Below are 21,209 nucleotides of genomic sequence, written 5' to 3'. Positions count from 1 at the left end.
CCTATCACGTAGTAAAGCGCACGAGTGGTTTCAACGTTTTCAAAGTGGTCGTGAGGACATAAATGACGATCAAACGTGGTCACCGGAAATTATGGTGAATTACGGAAATTTCATCGAAACTGTGCGTGAATTCATCAAAAATCAGCCGAAATCATCATTGAAAGTCATGGAATTGAACATCTCCAAAACAACGATTTATCGCATTTTGACCGAACATTTGGGCTTACGAAAGGTGTGTGCACGGTTTGTTCAGCAGAAATTGACTGATAACCAAAAATTGCTCAGAATTCAACATTCGAAGGACGATTATTTGACCAAAAATCACATTTTAATCATTAACCACTCCCCATATTCACTTTATATGGCACCGTGCGACTTCTTCCTTTTCGCAAAAATGCATTTGCCCATGAAAGGAAAGCGTTATGCAGACGTAGAAGCCATTTAAAAGGCTTGCACCGACATACGAGGTGTGTTCAAAAAGTATCGCGAATTTTGTGTTTTTTCAAAAATTATTTATTTATTCATGAATATCTATTTTGTCCCCTTCAAAGGTTTTTCCAATCTTCGAAGCACTACAAAAAATCATTTTTTTATCTTCTTCAGCTCCTCGTTCGATGCCGTCTTTATCTCGTCAAGAGAAGCGTAACATCGTCCTTTCATGGGCCTCTTCAGGGTAGGGAACAAGAAAAAGTCACATGGGGCCAGATCTGGGGAGTACGGTGGCTGCGGCATCATTAGTGTGTTGGTTTTGGTCAAAAAGTTGCGCACAAGCAACGATGTGTGAGCAGGGGCGTTATCGTGGTGCAAAAGCCAATTTTTGTTTTTCCACAAATCAGGGCGTTTCTGGCGGATTGCTTCGCGCAAATTGCGCATAACTTGCCAAGCGATATGTTTAGGTCCTCAGCAACTTCTCTTACAGTGTTTCGACGATTGGCTAATACCATTTTCTCCACTTCATTAATTTTTTCGTCTGTTGTTGAAGTGCTCAGGCGTCCGGCACGCTCTTCGTCGTTCACATCTTCTCGGCCTTCTGAGAACATTTTGTACCACCGATAAACGTTGCTTCGGTCCAAGGTAGCTTCTCCGTCAACATTTGGAATGCATCCGCGCACTTAATTTCGTTTTTCACACAAAATTTGATACAGGTTCTTTGATCCATTTTTTTGAATAGGTAAAAATCGAAGACGATCCAAAACGCGTGCAAGCAAAGCAGCTGTCAACAATTAAATGAACATTAAAAATGGAAAATAAATTGATTTTGCCGAAAAAACCATTTGTTCTGTTTTCTTTAAATCTGCTATTCATATTTGAAGGTTTAAGCTTATTTATGAATTAACTGAATAAATTTTGCTATATTTGTCCGTCTGTTTATACGCAAACTATTTCCTTATTTTCAGAAATCGATCTGAAATTCTGCAAAAGTTCTTTTCTCCCAAAGAAGCTGTTCATTTAACGGAACTGCCGATATGGCACCTCTGTAGCATAAAGCTACCATTCAAATTAAACGATCAAGCTGAAGTCCTTATGTAGACAACTTTTTTATTTGACAAGTTTTCTTTACGAAATTTGGCATGGATTAGTTTTCAAGTCAACGGTACAAGATCCGCACTAATTTTTCAGATCGGACTATTATATCATATAGCTGCCATACAATTTGACTGATCGAGCTCTAGGCCTTGTATGAAAAACTTTTTTATTTGACAAGATATCTTCATGAAATTTGGAGGGGGCAATTTTCCAAAGCAACACTGCGATATTCGAACGAATTTTTCAGAGCCCACCACCAAATACAAACTGACTGATCAAAAACAAGTAAAAGATCTGCTTATAAGTGTTTAACGATGTTTTTTGTTATACAAGTATAAACGTATAAAATATCTTTGTGTATAAATAATATTCAAAAGCCGAATGCTATTTAACGCATTTCAACGCATTTCATATATATATATTTGGCAAATGTCGAAAATCACACATAAAGTTTTCTTTATCTGCTTTAAATGCATACTTATTATACCTATTATATGGTATAGCTATATTTATAGACCTTTTATGGGCTTAAACACATTTCCTCATCCATACATTAACGACGCAGTTATTGTTACGTAATAGTGTTTATTTGTTGATTGCCATTGTAGTACAATTGTTGTCTACTTGTAGCAACATGCACTCCAATTCAGCTTGATTATATTGTTTTCTGCACGTGAATCCCACTCCTTCTAACATATCCACCGCGCCGTGTGTTGCATTCATGCCGCGCATATATCAGTTGGCAACGAGCATAATAAATGAGGCCCAACAACGCGAGCGGAAACTATGAAGTGCCTTCGTGTGTATGCCGAAAAAGCGCAAAAGTCAACAACAACAACTACAACAATGGCGAACGCAGCAACGTTTATTTGTGTTAATCTATTGCCATTCGCGTATGTTACGTATACGCCCCGTGTGGCTTTGTTGAGTGTGCTCATATCGCGCTTCCACTTTCGCAAGTAGCGTTTCGCAAGCGACATATTTCATTCGGTTCCACTTCCTATGCGGTGCTGGCACAACTCACACCTTTTTTTGTGAGATTTTCATTTTTATTTTTATATCTTTTTATTGTTTGTATTTTGTCTTTTCTCTCTTCGCTTTGGCATGAAAGCAAAAAAACTTGTTGCTGATGCGTTTTTAATTATATTTATTGTTTCGTTTTAGTTCACTCTGCTTCGGTGCGCTACTTTGCTGTGCGGCCTGCATGACGCTGGTATTTATGTGCAGCATAACCGTATTGTTTGTCTTGTTGTTTTTGTTTTGAAAATATCTCTTTTTGTTCGCCTGCACCAACTAATGACAAATTTTGCAAAATTACTTGCCGGTGTCATCGTTGCTGCATATGTGGTTGTGTATGTGTGTGTGCGTTTTTGTTGTAGTGCTTTTTATGGCGCTTTCCATGCTTTCACTAAATTACTAATTCTCAACTCATTTATCTAAAGTTAATGATTGCGGCGCACTATTCGCTCGGGTTAAACGATGTGGAAAAACTATGTGTTCATACAAGGAAATGCTTAAATATAATAATAAAACTGCCCAGAGTGAAGTTCAACACATGTTCAAAGTTCATACGGCTTAGTCATTGTGTTCTGAGTAATGTTGTTATGAGTAAAATAAATAAAGTATGGCATGAGTGTACAATAAACTTTCGGCGAATGTCATATATGGGATCGGTGAAAGTTTTCAAATGCGTGCATAGTTGTTAGTGTAGAATAAGTTAAGAAGACGGTGTCTAATCTTATTTTCTCTGGTTTTTTTGTATAGGACAGTTTAGACACGGTTTAGGGCTTATGTGGGTAAACAGGTAGTAGAGCAAATATATGACAACTTCCTAGGCCTTTGGTAAACTTAAGGGCGAAGTCTGATATGATAATTTATTTTATAAGTACGGAAAAAGAAACTAATTTTATTTAATTTAGGCTTCAATAAACATTTATTTGAATTTATAAAAATCTGCCAGAAAAATTTTGAGAATCACGTTTTTCAATGTGATCTTGCCGGATGTCGTTGATTTTAGCAATTCAAATCTCTGAAACAAATTTTAAAACGATATCCTAATTGCATAAGACTGGCTAATAGAACATACGCTTTAAGCTTTATATGAATTTTTTCGCGAAATGGAGGTTATGTAAGGAAATATAAAATTTTTCACGAGATTTGAAAAAATTCAGTCTCAAGGAAAACACTTTTAAGCTGAAGCTGGATAGTGAGTTCGGTAGGGGCAAATAGTTCTATATAAAAATCCCACCAATTACACAGTTTATATTACCTTAAGTATGCGTTGAGCTAAAAAATGTAAATCCTTGACTTGCTAAATTTAATATGTAAATGCATTTATTGGTCCATGGGCACGTTAATTTTCGAAATCAGAAACAAAAGTCACAGTGACCCAAGGCTGGCGAATGCGGTGTCTGAGTGATGACTCTTGTTTCGAATTTGGCCAAAAAGTCAGACACGATCTTACCAGAATGTGACAGCGCATTAGCGTGGTGAAAAATGTATTAATTTTCAGGCCAAAAATGCGCTCGTTTACGACGAATTGCTTCATTTCTTATTCTTCTTTATTAGCGTAGCTATGGTTATAGCCAAATGTTCTTTACTTACGTGCCCCAAAACAGCTAAATATTGTTCTTTATTGATCGTTTGACCTTATTGAACGTTTCACCTTTATTTTTTTTTACCGACTCTGACGTGGTTTGTTCGATTTCGATTAATTTTTGGTGTGCCCATCGCTAAATCTTTGGACAGTTTCGACGTCATATTGATAAACTCATATCTTGTCATGGTCATGGTATGGTGAATGTAGTGTCCACAGCTACGTTGTCTCTTTTGCGACGTCGTTTTTGCGATGACGTTTTAGCAAACTGTTCAGGTTTTTTGGCGCGAATCTAATATTGACACGCTTCTTACCCAAAATATTAACCAGTTTGTGTTGTATATAAGGGAAGTTGAGATCCGCTGCTATCTCTTTAATGCCAACACTACAATTTTCAAAGACTTTTTCTTTAACTTATTCAATGTTATTGTAATTAGCATCCACTACTTGCATGAAGGAACCTTTCATTACTTTACTGAACGTTCTCACAACGCTTTTCAAGCACAGTTTCTATAACTTCTTCGATGTTATTGTTGTTACGAGAGTAGGATGGACGACCCTCATGAGACAAATTCATCACCATCTTCGCTGAATGCTTGTGCAGCTCAAATATTTAGGTGCGTGATAAAGTAGACTCTCCAAAACACTTTTGTAATATTTTTTAGTCGAAATTCTAATGGAATCTCAAATTCCTCAACAAGCTAATTGGTCAATTTTGGTAAAACACGCACTAATTGACATATGGAGATCAAACTTCACACGAACGCAAAAATATTGTACCAACCTAGGAAAACATTTTTTGTTGTTTCGATTTGGGCGTATTCATGGAGCACTTTGGCTTAAATTTGATCTTGGCTATATATGATACCCAGTTCTTGAACTTAAATTTCAAAATATTTGATTTTTTTTAGTACGTTCCGAAATAGTGCAATCTTCGAAAAGCTTCGTACATATTAGATTTCAAAATAATGTTTTTTTTTTGAAAATTAGTATATTGCTAAATGACCAATAAAGTGATTTTTGAAAGAAGTTTGCTAATTTCAGTATCAGTATTGATATGCTTATGAATATGAATGTTAAAATCAATAACAATAAGCCCGTTTTCGAAATTCGTGAAGTCACCTGTATACAGTTCCGACTCTATCTTCATAAAGTTTCAATTGTCTTAGCTAAGCTGAGGTTCCTTGAATTTATTTGACGTGGTAACAGTTCAGTAATTATTATCAGTTTATTAGAAATGTTTATATATTCAAAAAAAAAAAGCAAATAAATATGTTATTTTTAAAACCTTTTCTAAGAACTCTGATTCAAGTGATAATGTTTTCGCAAATTTTTTATCAAAAATAAATAATTTTAAAGATTCCATAGCTTCTGTCTGGCTCATCGACCGAACAATTTATATTATTATCATTATTTTTTTAAGAAAGATTTTTAGGAAATAAGTTTAAAAGAACGCAAAGACCATGAACTATTTCTCTGGTCTTAAACTAAAATTTCATTAAGTTCTTACTAGTGCACGAGCTCTTGATCTCAGATACAGAGAGGTAGAAAAAAATCTCAACATCTCTTATGTAACGATTTAATAAATTTTGGTAAATGTTTTGTGTATGAAAAAGGTTAAAGGTCGAGTAGAAGCGCTTGACTGAGCTGAGGACCTTACTTACCTTACCTACATTACCAGGTTCATGTAGGTTTTTGAATATGCTCCAAACTGTCTTACAATCTAGCGCATGACGCATCCAAAAATCGGCCTCAACCGAAAAAATACGTTAAAGACGGTCACAAATTAAGGTGATCTTCGTTGGTTTCTTTGATTACGGTTGTGTGATAAATCATAGTTCCACATAGTTGAAGCGCCTATGTGAAGCAAATTTGTGTGAAGAAATTTCATTAGTTTTTCTTAAAGTTAATATGAGGTCAAATCCTAGCACGAATGTGACTGACTTTTTGGCAAAACACGAAACGTCATCGCTTAACTAGCGTATACGCTAGATGTAGTTTCCTCTAAACTAAAAAAAACACCTTGAGGAACGCGCTATGAGTCCGGTGAAGTCATTAAACACAGTTAGCGGCGCTAAAGCCATCACTGCAGAGGCTTATAAACAATGTATGGAAAATTGTAATCATTGACACTGTGTATTGGCCCAAATGGAACATGGTAATCTAAGTTTTTACGGCGTCAGTCTATGTTAAATTTTAATTATATTTAAGTTACTATAATATATATTTTTTTACCTTTATAGACTTCTAAAATGTAACTGACAAATTTCTTTCAATTTTTTTTCAGATTTCAGCTCGGTAAGTGTTTGTAGTAAATTTTATTTCATTTCCATTGATTTAATATAGTCGTAAAATATGGGGAATTCACAGAAAATAATAGTTCTGACAATTTTGTTCTGATACTGGCGTTTATCCCTTCAAAAAGCTTCGTAATTTGTAAGTTTTGTAAAAGTTTGTAAGAGGAAGAAAAAATGTCATCTTAAGTTGTCATATTCTTCTAAATTTGTTATGCATATCTAATTCCACGCATAGAAATTGACTACTAATATCAAAACAAACATTATATTTCTTGTGGTGACCTTAATCGACTCTCTTCTACTTCCCTACTTTCTTTACGTTTCGTTCTGAAGAATTAGCTACGTTTTGTTAATTCGTTTTATATGAGATGCTGGGAAGTTATGCTTTACAAAATGCTTTCATAAAATATTGGTTAGTCGAAAAAGTTTTTTCGTATTTTGTCAATAGATGTCGTTTTAGTCGTATATCTCCAGTGCTACCAATCAATATGGTGTCGATCCATCGTTGAAAAAATCTATTAATTTATGGAAGAGATTGACCAGGACCGTCACATAATTAGCCATGACATCGCTGAGGAGCTTAACATTCATCATTAAATGTTTTTGAACCACTTAAAAAAGGCTGGCTACAAAAACAAGCTCGATGTTTGAGTACCACATGAATTGTCTGTGAAAACATCTGCGATTGTTTGCCAAAACGAAATGAAATCGAGTTATTTCTATAGCAAATGGTAATAGGAGACGAAAAGTGGATCAAATACGACAATAGTATGCGAAAAAGATCATGGTCCAAGCGTGGTGAAGCTCAACAAATGGTCACAAAGCCAGAATTGACGCATCGAAAGGTTATGCTGAGTTTTTGATGGAATTGGAAAGGAATCATCCACTATATATGAGCTGCTCCAGCCTGATCGAACGATTGATTCTACATTTTATTGTCATCAACTGATGAGATTGAAGCAAGCAATCGAAAAAATAAACGGCCAGAACTGATCAACAGAAAGGGCTTCGTCTTCCATCAAAACAACGCTAGATTACACACATCTTTGATGACTCGGTAAAAACTGAGAGAGCTTGGCTGGGAAGTTTTGATGCATCCAACATATAGCCTGACATTGCACGATCGGACTACTATTTGTTTCGGTCAATCCATTAATGTAGTAAAGTTGGCTTCAAGAGAAGCCTGTGAAAATTACTTGCCGCAGCTTTTCGCCAAGAAACCAGAAGAGTTCTACACTGATGGAAATAATGTCTCTGGAAAAGTGATCTTGCGCATATCGTTGCATGACGGAATTGTCAACATTACAGATTACAATAAAAAATTAAAGATCGTGACATTAAAAATGGCCGAAACGACACATAGAATGTATATCATCCCTATTGAAAAACCCGGTAGTATATACATATTTGGTAGTGCCAGCACCTTTTTAATGTATAAAAATAATGCAATATCCGAAACAACAAGGAAAACTTTGAGGTTATGTCTTGAATTTCCAAATTTTTGCAAATTGCTTTCCACTCACCTTTGCGTAAAGTTCAATGGCTGCAAATTCTGTTTATTTCCGGCAGTTAGATTTGCACTGGCAGACCAAATACAGAGAGGTTACTCTGGCTGCCCGCAGCTGCTGCAACAAAACAACACAAAGTTCACAATGAAAGCGCGCACTTTTCAATTGCACGTCCTGTTGAGCTGGGCTTCCTGTATATGTGTTATGTACGTATGCATGTGTTCTATGAATGTCGGTGTGTGTAACTTTTTAGAGCTGATTACTCAGCTAGACTTTGGCGCTTCCTGTGCACAACTGTGTCCTGCTGTGGCTATTGTCGCGCCTAAATTTATGCAACTACCACACAGTGCTGCTATTTCACCGCTGAGGGGCGCCAATTCAATTGTGGGCGTGTCTGCTTGTATGGCTATATGTTTGTAATTTTAGTTTTGTATAGGAGACTCGGCGTTTTTTGTGTATTTCACCAAGTCTTTTGCCGCGTTTTTCGACTTTTGTGTTTGCGCCGCGTATTTGCTTTATGTTGGCGCGCAAGCTTACGACACAGGCGGATGGCTCATTGCATAATTAAATACTTTCCGGTGTGGCGTTGTTGCGACTCTGCATATACAAGGTACATGTTAGAGCTTGTGAATTGTGCTGCAGCGTGGCAAGACAAACGATAGCGAGCGAGCAGCATAAGCAACAACAACGTAGCGGCTACAACTTACGACGCTAATAAATCACTTTCCATACTTTGGGGCGGCATTGCCATAGACAACTGTGCGCGCGCGAGATAATGCATTGAAAGTGGGGAGACAGACTATGAAAAACAAAAAACTGCAAAAATAAAGAAATAAACATTTCTCAACGGAAGCCAAAGAATTAATTGTTAGTTTGAACAGCGGAAGCTTTGCTGCATTTTAAGTGCTGGATATTGCCGGCTGAAATTTTAATATGACAACTGCAGTGCGGCGCTACCGCGTTCCCATAAAAAGTGTGCAAATTTTACGCGCGAAATATGCTTTTGTCGGAAAATTAAAAAGAAATATGTATAAAAAACTTTATGTTGTGCGTATGGCAACCGGTATTAAAATTAAAAGTGCGAAAAAATTGCAAAAACAAATAGTGAGAAGAAAATCCGCAGTCAGCGGCGCGTCTGACAACAACAGGAAAAGTTGCTGTTAAGGCTGGGAAACAGCAGCAGCATGCCGCATTAATTTATGGACACATAAATAAACACACAGCCATTTATAGTATATACATATGTGTATGTATGTGAGCTGATGGCGGTGCGTATGAATGCAAAATCATATGCATAAAATTTCATATATTTTCGCATACAAATGCTGCTGTGTGTGTGCTGCCGTCAGGACAAGCTGCCTGCAGGCAAGCAAAAAGTGGCTGCACGCCGTAAGCATGCCAAGAAGTGCGCATAAACACACGCACACTGTCATATTTTTATGTGCATATAAATAAACATGCAAATAATGCGAGCTGCCATGTTAGCATGTGTGTGTGTATGCGCTTTTTATAGCTTTTGTTGATGTGTTGTGTGCTGCTCGCTGATTTGTTGCGCTTTTTGTTGTAATTGTTGTTGTTATAATTGTATTTGTTGTTATTACTGTTGTTATTATTGGTTTTGTTGTTGTTGTTGTTGATATTATTATTGCTGTTTTTATTATTGTTTTTGTTGTTGTTATTGCTTTTTTATTATTTTTTTATTATTTTTGTTGTTATTATTGTTATTATTAATGTTGTTTTTTTTGTTTATTCTTTATATTTTTGTTATTATTATAGTCTTGTTTTTGTTGTTCTATATTGCTGCTGCAGTTTGCGCTATTGAACCAGTAGCGGAAATTGCGTTAAAATTCACTGCCATTTTAGTATGACTAGAGTGGCACTCGCTGCCAAATGCTCGCTGCTGGCTTACTAGCATTTGCTTTGCTACACATTCTACAATTTTTTTTTTTATTTTATTTTGTTGTCGCGTTTCATTGCAAAATCACAACTTTGCTAGAGAAAATTACTACATTTCTTTTATTAATTTTTAATAGAATTCATCTTTTTTAATATTTTTTTATATATTTTTTTCTTTAAGATTTTTATATTTTTTTAATAATTTTGTTTTTTTAATTTATTTTTATTATTTTTAAATATTTTTTATTTATTTAATATTTTTATATTTTTTTTTTTATTTTTATTTATTTTATTTTAATATTTTTTATTTATTACATTTATTTATTTTATTTTTTTTTTTACTAATTTTAATTCCCACAATTACAATTAAGTGTGTAATTACCGTTATTCAGCATTCAACAGCACGCACTGCATAAAATTAGTTACTCATACTCACTGTTGCACCCTTGCTGCTGCAGCTATGTACATACATCTGCTGCCTGTTTAGTATGCAAGCAAATATTTTAATATCTCATTTCTTTTGCTTGCAATTTTTACACGCTTTAATTATTAATATTTAACTGCATTCCTGCTTGTTACAGATTTCGAAAAACACGTTTCTTCCTTCACGCTCACTAACGCACATTTATCTCAAATTACTTTTTATATTCAGTAAACTTCTTTCACTCTGCTCGCAGCTGTTAACTGCTTGCTTTTTTATTTTTCTTTTATATATTTTCTTCTGGTAATATTTATTTATTATTTAGTGTTTTAGTTTTGTATTTCCAACACGCGCTGACGCGAAACAACGCCGTTACGTTAAATGGTTGCACGAAGACTAAATTGTATCGTTCACTAAGCAACACTCAGTAGCGGCAGGCAGCAGCAATCAGCAAGCTGCTTGTGTCGAGCAAACAGCCAACGACATCCTGCGCTGCTGCTACGCATCGTTCGTGTCCAACTGGTCGAAAGTGCCGAAGTCTGTGTGCTTCGTGTTGGCATCGTTTCGTCGTTGACTGTCGTTGGTAGTGTCCCAGTTTCAGTTACAGCGTTGACTGTTAACGCCAACAGCCGACTGTTAAGTCGCTGCTCTATAGCGTACGTAAAATGTTGCGCAACATATGTTGCTAAGCTATATGTCTGTTAATTTGCATTAGAGCGCTGGGTTTTTGCTTACTGTGAATGAAAAATGTCATTAAGTAATAATTAAAATTTTCTCAAGGGACTGCTTCTTTTATGGTAGTGTAGGAGGTTTAGGGGTTCCAAGAAGGTTTGTAAAGGCTTTTTAATAATTCCAACTACCTCTGGAAAAAGAGTATTAAAACCTAATTGGCTAAATTGGCCATTACCAAACAAAGTCTTTGAAATCAAAAGCATTTGACTAGATGTTTAGATTGAGTTAGGCTGATCTAGAGAAATCGCGCGTGGACTACCATATGTAGTCCTTTTTGAAGCAAGAGAAAAGAAGAACTCATAAGCAAACCGCTTAGTAGCCAATTCAAATTGTGCACACGCGTTTAATGTCCATTCCCGAGAGTTCGTTGGGATTTCTGAAGATATGCGCTCCCAAGTGTTTAAGCCTTGACCTCCCAAACTCGAAATAGTCGAGAAGGAAATGTTGAGTGTTTCCATCTCGTATTCTTCCACATTGTTTCTGCAAATGTTTTAGTTTTTAAATCAAATAAATTTCTTTTAGCACAACAGTCCGTCCTTTAGAGTCCGAAGCTTCTTATAAGAGAGATAACACTGCTGAAATTTCTAGTTCTAAAAACAGTTATGTAGTTCATTTGTATTCCAACAGTAGATAAATTTAAATCTCTTTGGCTTAGCGTCCCAGGAAAAAGGTTCCTTAATACATCATCTTTATCAGCAGGCTTACAAGAGACTGCTCCCGGATGGTTTTCTATTTCCGCTGTTGTACAGTATACTATAAATTGTCTTTTAATTACTTTACCTTTGTTTTTCCCCCGTATTTTCTGCAAATGTACTATATATAATGATCTTGTCCGCAATTTTTCAATATTTACAAGTTTCTTGCGAGTACTGGTTTCATGACATATACGAGTGAGTTGTCAGATCGACGTCGCCTAGGCTGATCTTTTCCGCTATCCTGGACAGTCTGTTATTCTCCAGACTTCTAGTCGGCTTTTTTACTCTTTTGAGGATTGGTTATTTGGGTTATACTGCACATACTCTGTCGTCAGAGTCTCTTTTGTTATACTCGTATATAAGATGCACTCTCGCTTGTCAAACAAATTAAGTGAGAAACCAGGTTGCTTTCTCTCCTAAATTTAAGGAATATTCGTTACACCTATAAAGGTCTCAAAAGTTTATTTATCTGTTGGCAGGATAACTCCTTACATGATCATCTCAATTAAAAAAAATTGTGTTTTAGTTAAAACCTTAACTAAGAACTCGGACGAAGAAAGAAAACTGAAAATTGGATTTTTGGCAGACATTTTTATAAAAAAAATAAAATTTCAGTGAAAATTTCGCAACATTTTTTTTTTCAAATAGTTCCATTCGAAAAAAAACCTTCTCCAAGTCTTTAAGAATTGCATCTCAAAGATCTGTATAAAATTTCATGAAGAGCGGTAGAGTGGTCCTCGAGAAATCTTGCCAACCGACTTCAAAAACACAGTGTCGAGAAAAACGGGTTTAAAGACGGCGCACTTAGTCTAGCGCACAAGTTCTCAAGGATGTATCTCTGAAACTGTTATTCGGAATAACTTGAAAATTTAGGACAATGTTCTAGAAATGTTGTAGAATTTAATGAGACAAACAAACAAATCGATTTTTTGAAACTTCTAAATCCATGTAACTTCTTAAGTTTTAGAGAGAGAGAGAGCAAAGAACTTTTGCTAAACATATTTTGTCGCTTTTCAATGTGGGACCTGGTTTGCCTCCGCTCCTAAATGTAGGCAACGCAAATTGCAGGGAGAAGGGCTCAGCGCAGATATGTGTTAGAAAAATATGGCATTAGTAAACAAAATCCATTCTGAAACGTAAAAAACATGATATGAAAATAATAATGCTACCGTATATGCTCATACTAAATATCGATATCATTCACAACATATATTTTTATGTATAACGACATTTTCGCAATCCGCAGTAGTGTCGACCTTCCAAACTAACTTAAATGCTACTAGAAACCGTAATTTATCACCAAAATATGCGAAGTAAACAAAAAACAAGAACAACTTATCAGTTTCGCCCATTAAGGTCAGTTAATTCGCAAAGTAATTTTACCGAACCACTTAAGAGAACTGATTATTCGAAAATTTACCCAAAACGGAATTACAAAACTATGGCTAATAAATTTCGTGCAAACAACAAAATCAGCAGAAAATTTTACTCGTAAACTGCAAATAATTATAAAATCAAAGGGCAACTCAGCAAAGCCGGCAACGATGGCATAATAACATTAACACTACACACACACGCACATAAAATATATATTTGCAGAGACAAAAGATAATTTGTATTTGTGTGTGTGTGTGTGTAAATAATGTAAAAGTTATCAGGAATTAATGACTCAACATTAACACGAGAAGTTACATAAACAAAAACAATGCTACTATTTATCTGCTTATATATGCATATAATATAGGGTGCCATTATTGGGTGACTGGGTTAATAATTGCTTTTGTATGCGTGTTTGTGTGGCTGATTTGTGCTACATGGCTGTCGAACTGCGGTCGGGTCTGTCGTTCATTGAACATTTCGCCTATTCATTTGTGCGAATAAGCAAACTCGTGTAATCACTTTTAAAGTAGAAGACAATTTACGAGTAGTCCTCGGTCGGGGTTTTTGTAATCAACAGCAAACCAACAACACCCACGACGTTAGTTTATAAACAATCCATATAATATAAACTCATTTATGCATATGTGTGTGTGAATTTGCATGTGCCTTCAGCCTAAACGATTTTAGCCTTTACGTCGTCATGCCACGGTTGCTTATTTTAAGAAATTGTTTTCACAAGCAAATTGTCGAAGGCCAGCACACCATTAACACGAAGGCAACTTTCACTGTCGTGTATGTGTGTGCGTGTTTGCCGTGCGGCTTTGCGTTGATTGCTGATTGAAGCGTCCGCAATAAACACCTTAAAACTTGATGATGTCATTCTATTAAAAACCGTTTGCCACATAAACCTTCATGTCCTTGCAACATTTGATGATGAGGCCCAGCTTTTAGGTTTCGGGTACGCTTGTGTCGCACTTGAGTGAAGTGCAAATGTGGCTGCTGAAGTGGTGAGATTGAAAACCACTAAACTACTGCTCAGAGATAGCGCTGCTTCTTGTGCATGTATTGTAGTTAAATACATGCGTGTGTTGGTGTGCGTAAATTGCTGTCACGCATTACTTGGGTTGAGTGGTTTTCGTGCAACCCTTTCTCATGCCACCGCAATTTATTTGCTACGCTTGCCTTTGTGCGGGTTATCTTTATTGAATCTTGTGAAAATTTTGTTGATTTCTGTTAAAATTTATGAATCGTTTTATGACTATCTAGTTTTGGGAGTTCATTCTGTAGGCGAAACGCAAAATTTATCGGAAGTGCGCTTAAGCATCTTAGTTAACACAAAAGTTATAAAATGCGCAGTAATCTACTCTTAGCACCGAGGCATATACCATTGACAGGTTTGATGCCCTTTTATAGAGAAATAACTAGTGAATATGCAGCAATATCTTCTGCTTTATTTTTATAATGTACCATATATCCTTTGGTGATGCTATTTTCTGTTTATGAATCATCCCTGCTTTTTATTGGAGCTGACATCCAAAAATGTTATGTGCTGGTCTTGTCAACTAGCATTTATCTTATATGTATATGCATAGAAATGAAATAAGAACTCATTTTTGATTAATATAATTTAACATGTACCACCCGTTTCTATTATACATACATTACATACATTAGTAACAAAAAACCCGGAAATTTTATATAAAACGCAAAATATTTAATTATTCATCATTTATTTTGTCCTTTCAAAGTAATCCTCTCCAGATTATTCACTTATTCCAACGATTTTTTCAGTCTTCGAAACACTTTTCATAAGAACTTTTTTGGGATGGCCTTTCGATCGACTGAAAACAGTTTCCACGGAGCGGCAATTTCAGTTTGGGGAACAAGAAAAAATCACACGGAGCCAAATCTTGTGAAGACGGTAGTTGATCGATGGTATTTATTGCGTTTTCAGCTTTAAATTTGGTCACAATCGTCGCTCAACGCGATAGTGCATCATCATCGTGTAAAATCCATGAATCCGGTTATTTAAGTACGGTTTAGTAGACATAATACTCAAGTATGATATCCGATTATGGATTTTTTTTATAAATGCCACTATTTTCATGAACGGTTCGCGTACACAAACTTAATAAAGAAAGCGTTAAATCTGTCTTGAACTTCGTAAATCAGATTCTAAGTACAGATTCACTTTTTCTTAGCATTTTCCCTTAGGGGACCATTGAAAGGATGTTTGTTTCAAATAATTTGCTGCAAATCAAGCCTTGTAATCAAAGCCGATCGGTTTTTGATGCTAAGGTGATGTTTTAAAGTATCGCCTATTACTTGTCTAAGTAACCGGAACAGATCCCGATTATTGTCCGGCCAAAGACTTTCAACTCGGCAACCCTGCTTCTTCTGCCTTGTTGTGCAATTGAATACTCTCCAAATTAATAGTTCATCCTCGTAGCAAATTTTTGATTAGCACCACTGCAAAGAGGCCTGAGATCCATTAGGAAATGCAGTCTTACTCAACATTTGTCTTTCGTATTGTAGAAGGTTATTGTCTTGCATCTAAAAGCTGAAAGTTCTTATCACCATATAATAAATATTACTTCTTAGGCCGATGTACCCAACTGAAATTTTTTTTAAAGACGGTACGAGGTTGTAAATAAAAGGGACCCTATTACCGTTTTCTCCTTTTTTTGTTACAGTTTTGAAATTCGGTATTATCAATATAAACTCAATCCGTCCAAAAATATTTCGGTTGCAATAAAACGTTTGCTTACTTGCTGTTATGAAGTTCTGTTTAATTATCTGTCTTCATATTTTGGGTTGGCATCACCATCTCTCGGCCAAGGCTGTTGTTTCCTTTTCATTGGGGTCGTTTTTTACGTGACGGGTCCCACACTCAGCGCCCAACCTGGGGAAGGATGGTTCGCCTTCTCACTTTAGTTCACCTTCAAGCGGATGTTCTCTGGCTACCCAGAGGACACTTGGTCTAAGACCGGAAATCGTTCGCTTCTGGCCAATCCCAAGTAAATGGCGCTCAAAGAACTTTCTTTACTTGCGTAAACTTCTACACATGACTCCATCCTCCAGTCTAAATAGTTCAAGTTCGTAATACCAAAAAATAGTTGGTTTGAACAGAAGTTGAAATACTTTAACTTTAATGCAGCTGCGTGTAATCCCGTAATAGGGATGAAGATTCACTGAGAGATTACGGTCTATTACAAATTGAATAGTTGAAGTTTACGTTACTGTATATAGTATGTTCTTGACGTGAATATTTTTTCATTTTATTTCGTTTTATATCTTTATTATTATTATACTCTGTACAGGTTATATTAAGTTTGCCACGAAATTTATAACATCTAGAAAAAAATCCGTCCGTATCTTTGTCTATAAATATGGAGCGCGAAGTAGTCTTTCAGTTTTCGAGATATCGATATGAAATTTTGCACATGTCCTCAAGAAGCTGCTCATTTGTCTGAACCCCCGAAATCGGACTACGATAGCATATAGCTGACAAATAAACTGAACGATCGGTAGTCACGTGCCACTTGTATTGAAAACTTTCCTATTTGACGAGATAGTCAAGTAAGGTTAGATGGCTAATCTGGAAAGATCGCACGTGGACTGCTATACGTATTATATTATGAAGAAAAAAGGAACTTCTGTGTTCGATCTTATAAATTAGCAAAACGCTTAAAAGCCCATACAAATTTATACAGGCGTTTAATTTCCCTTCCCGGTCTTCAGACGCCCCTGAAAGTATTCGCTCCCAAGTGTTTAAGCCTTGACCTCCCAAACTTCGGGAAATAAAGTGTTGAGTAGTTTCCACCTCATCTTCTTCGATACAGCTTCTGCAGATGGCGTCTGGTAAGATTTCCACCCTTACAGCATGAACGTCAACAAGGCATTGGCCTCTTAAAGCCACAACAAGTGGGAAGACACTAACCTTACTGAAGGAAAATAGATTACTAGATCTCTTGCAATCGATCTTGAGCCAAACGGATTTTACGACATGTACCGATGGTGACCCAGAGCTGGCCAAGTTCACGTGAAGCCAAGCTATATAACTTTTATATAGTTATAAAACACAAGAGGATACAGAAACACCGACCCGCTCTAACTGTACTGATATCGGTTCTGGGATGCCTTTCCTTGCTAGTTTATCAGCTTTACAATTTCATGCAATTCCGCTGTGTCCTGGCACCCATACCATTCTTATCACTAATAAACTCGATGCTATTGAAGGCGAGGTTAGGCACTCCGTGACCAACCCTGAACGCACTGTTAACGAGTACAAGGTTTAGTATCGCCTCTCCTATCGTGGGTGGTCACTTCTCTGAAGCAGGCTGTAGTTGATAAAGAGCTCCTGACATTAAACTCTTCCACCAATCTTACCCCCAAACTTTGACACATTCATAAAGAAGGTCTTTGCTCCTCTCCTCCAACGTCTTTTTTCCATCCACAACTCCCTCGCCGGTATATGGGTAGAGAAGGAGCCGACAAACCTCGGTTTGGCGATTCCGTGATCCAACTGATTCGGAATGAAGTCAGAGTGTGTAAGTATTTCCGAGTGCTCAGACACGTGTTCTTTTAGCAACTCAAATTCTCTGATTCTGATTTCTACAATTTTCGCAGCCATACACCTTCTGACAATGTCTACAGGCACTAAATGCAAGATGGCGTTAAGTACCGTGGTTAGAGTATACCTTAGTACATAACATATACTCGTACTAGTGAGCGCCGCCGGTTAAACGTGCTCGAGTTTCTTTGCAAGAGTGGTCTTTTTCAGAGCCCTCCATCACATAAAGACTCCATAGAACATAATGGGTTTGACTATGGTGCCGTAGATCCAGAGGCCCACTTTCGATGAGAGACCCCACCTTTTGTCAATGGCTCCTCTGAAGCAGTATAAGGCAAGCGCTGCCATTTTTGCTCGTTCTTCGATATTCGGCTTCCATAAAAGTTTCCTATCCAGGATAAGCCCTAGATATTTCACTGTATCCGCTTGAGCGGTGCCACCGCCAAGATATCTTCAATTTAACATCCGAAGAAATTGTTCAGATTGGTTCACTATAGTTAAAGTTGCCATAGAAACTGTATTTTGCATTTGTATAGCTTCGGTGCAACTGAAGTTAATGTTATTTCTTGTTTCTGATGTTATTTTCCGATTCAAACTACACGTTATAGGTTTTAGAAATTACAGTATTTTCGTGTAAGTTATTTAAAGCTTAACTTTGATATTAAAAGACAAGCCTTAACTTCACTGCGATGAAAGTAAAATGAAAACTTTAACGCTCACCGGCTTCTAAACCGCTTTGTATATTTAAAAACCACATTTTTATTATTAAAAATAATAAAAACAATAAATGTAAATATGGAAAACATTAAAATGTGTCATCAACAATAGATTTTATATGCCAAGCAGACGACAGTGACAGGTCGCAGCAATTACTTACTTCACCGGATGATGGCCTATGAAATGGAGAAATTACAAAACGGAAGCGTATAGAAAATGATAACAGATACAAAAACAAATAAAAAGAAATAAATTGTAACGGGAAGTGAAACAGCAAAAACAATAACAACTGCTGCACTACTATGCAGCAATAATAACAGACGGAAAGCAATTATGCAACAAATGTGAAGTCAACTGTTGGAACAAAACAAGCGAACGAAACAAAAACAATAAGAAAAACTGAAAACAGAATTGAAAGCGCACAAATGCGACAACTACACTTAAAAAAATACATATACACTGACGATACGGGTTTAGAAATGCAGAGCGGAGAGCTTGGAAAATCAGTAAAATTCAGCGGCGAAAGCAGAAGCTCACGCTGAGGCAAAGCGGTGAAGGATAATATGTGTAAAGTCAAAAGGATTTGTTATTTGAAACCGAAACAAAAGCCACAACAACAAACACATGCAAACGAGAAACAAAAGAATATAGCGAACAACAACAAAAACAAACCATGCGCACGAGGACACAAACGCCTCTACTAGACTGCGGCAAAGTGGATGAGAAATCCAGCAACCAGTTAACGGAATGATGTTGCATATGTACATATGCGGAGAGCTTTGGTAGCTACAACAATAACAAAAATAATAATAAACTCGTAATAGAATAAGCGTAACAATAGTTTAAGCAATAACAGCGGTGGCAACAATAACCAGCGCTGGCAACAACACCAACAGTAAGCAACAAACGCTGCGTTAGCGGCAAGGCAAATGCGGCAAACCAAAACTAAAAGAAAAAATAAGAAAAAAATGCTAACTTGGCCTGATACCCTTCACAATTAAAAAAGTTTTACATACAAGTACTTGATTTTGTTCGTTTAGAGTGTATGACAGCTATATGCTATAGTGCTCCGATCCAAAAAATTTGTACGAATATTATACCGTTGCTAGGGACAATAATCCGTGCCAAGTTTTGTGAATATATCTCATCAAATAAAAAAGTTTTCCTTACAGGAACTTCTTTTTTATCTGTCAGTTTGTATGACAGCTGTATGTTGTAGTAATTTGATCTGAACAATTTTTTCGGAGATTATATCTCTTTTCTGGAAAATAGTTTTTACTAAATTTCGTGAAGATTGTATCTCATTAAACCAAAAAGTGTTTCATACAAGCACTTATTTTCGATTATTCAGTTTGTATGGCAGCTACATGTTATAGTGATCCGATCTGAACAATTTCTTCGCAGATTGTACCATTGCCTTAAACAATAATTCATGTCAAATTTCTTAACGATATCTTCTCAAATAAAAAATCTTTCCATATAAGCACTTGATTACGATCGTTCAGTTTGTATGGCAGCTACATATATGCTAAACTGATCCGATATCGGCGGTTCTCGGAACTAAGCAGCTTCGTGGAGTGAAAAGGACACATGCAAAGTTGCAGATCGTTAACTCAAAAATTGAGGGCCCACATATGATATATAGGGTCGACGTTTCCTTTTGGGTGTTACAAATTGCGTGGCAAACTTAATACGCACTGGGCAGGGTATAAAAAGCTGTGAAACATTTTAAAGAAGAATTTTCATAAAACTGCTGCAAAGGAAGCAACGGAAGCCGAAAGCGGAGCGATGAGTCAAGGCAACACTTACGCCATTCACTTGCATGTCCGTCCTATGCATGTCAGGGCAAAGCATAGAAAACATACATATGCATAACAACAACCAATAGCGTATCAGCTATGACAATAACAACAGCAACAACGCAAACAATTTTCTCAACAACATCCAGATCAAATGCGACGCGTTTTATATGAATTACGGCGGGTTGTGCATATGCCTGAGGTTTCCGCTTGCGTTGCAACGCATTTTTTATTGCTTTCATCTTATAGCGGTAAGCACGCAAGTGTTATTGTTACATGCGGGTTTTACTTTGCTGCCTTCAGCGCAGCAAACCGCTGCCGCACCCGTTTTTAAATCGTTGCTTTTGCTCCCATTTCAGCACTAATGTTGCTGTTGTTATTGTTGTTGCTTTTCTTTTTCCACAACATAGTTATTTTGCTTGTGAACCCCACCAGCAGCACCCTCTCCATGGGCTGGTGGGGCTTTGCGCTATATGTATGTGTGTATGTTTGTATATATTTTTGTATGTGTGTCTGTTTGTATGCAGATAACACATTTTTGAACCCTTTCTGTGTTTTTTCATCACACTTACTCACTCTTTTGATCCCGCTGCTGCCGCCGCGTATCCATGTTATTCATTTCTTTTGCATATCCCTCAGCTTGTCGGTTGCTTGCCGTTGCCTCACTGCCGCTGCTGCCACTGTTGCTTGCGAAGATTGGATTGCGTTCTACAATTTTTGCTAGCAATGTTGGGAATGTTGATAAATTGCATTCCGAAATGCAAAAACAATAACAATAGCTTTTGTTTATGCTAACAGCAACAACAACACATTTCTAATAGAAAGCTTGCGAATTTAAAAGTATTTGCTGTTTGATTTTTAATTTCGAAAGCCTGCTTTTCTTGTAGTTTGTTTGTTTTTTGGTTGGTTTATGGTTAAAAGATCCAAGAAAAATCTTAAGATATTCGCTCCACAATGTTTTTGTTTTTCCTCAACGATTTATAAAATGCTTTATTTTTAATAGCATACTGTATATACCCAATTAGGCTATACTTTTTAATAAAAAATTGTGTACGAAGGCAATTGGTC

The 21,209-nt window shown here is 36.5% G+C and overlaps 1 protein-coding gene across 1 annotated transcript in view; it reads right to left on the bottom strand.

The window, feature by feature from the left end:
- Window positions 1-8,429, bottom strand: part of LOC120776015 (neuronal growth regulator 1) — a 79,353-nt gene extending 70,924 nt beyond the window's left edge. The window contains exon 1 of the mRNA XM_040106460.1: window positions 7,944-8,429. The gene's annotated coding sequence lies outside the window, so the exon portion shown is untranslated. The remainder of the gene's footprint in view (window positions 1-7,943) is intronic.
- Window positions 8,430-21,209: the final 12,780 nt, after the last annotated feature.

This window comes from Bactrocera tryoni, chromosome 4 (assembly GCF_016617805.1).
Source record: "Bactrocera tryoni isolate S06 chromosome 4, CSIRO_BtryS06_freeze2, whole genome shotgun sequence".
Classification (NCBI taxonomy): Eukaryota; Metazoa; Arthropoda; class Insecta; order Diptera; family Tephritidae; genus Bactrocera; species Bactrocera tryoni.
The sequence above is the reverse complement of the archived record's forward strand: the minus strand, read 5'-3'. Positions and strand labels throughout refer to the sequence as shown.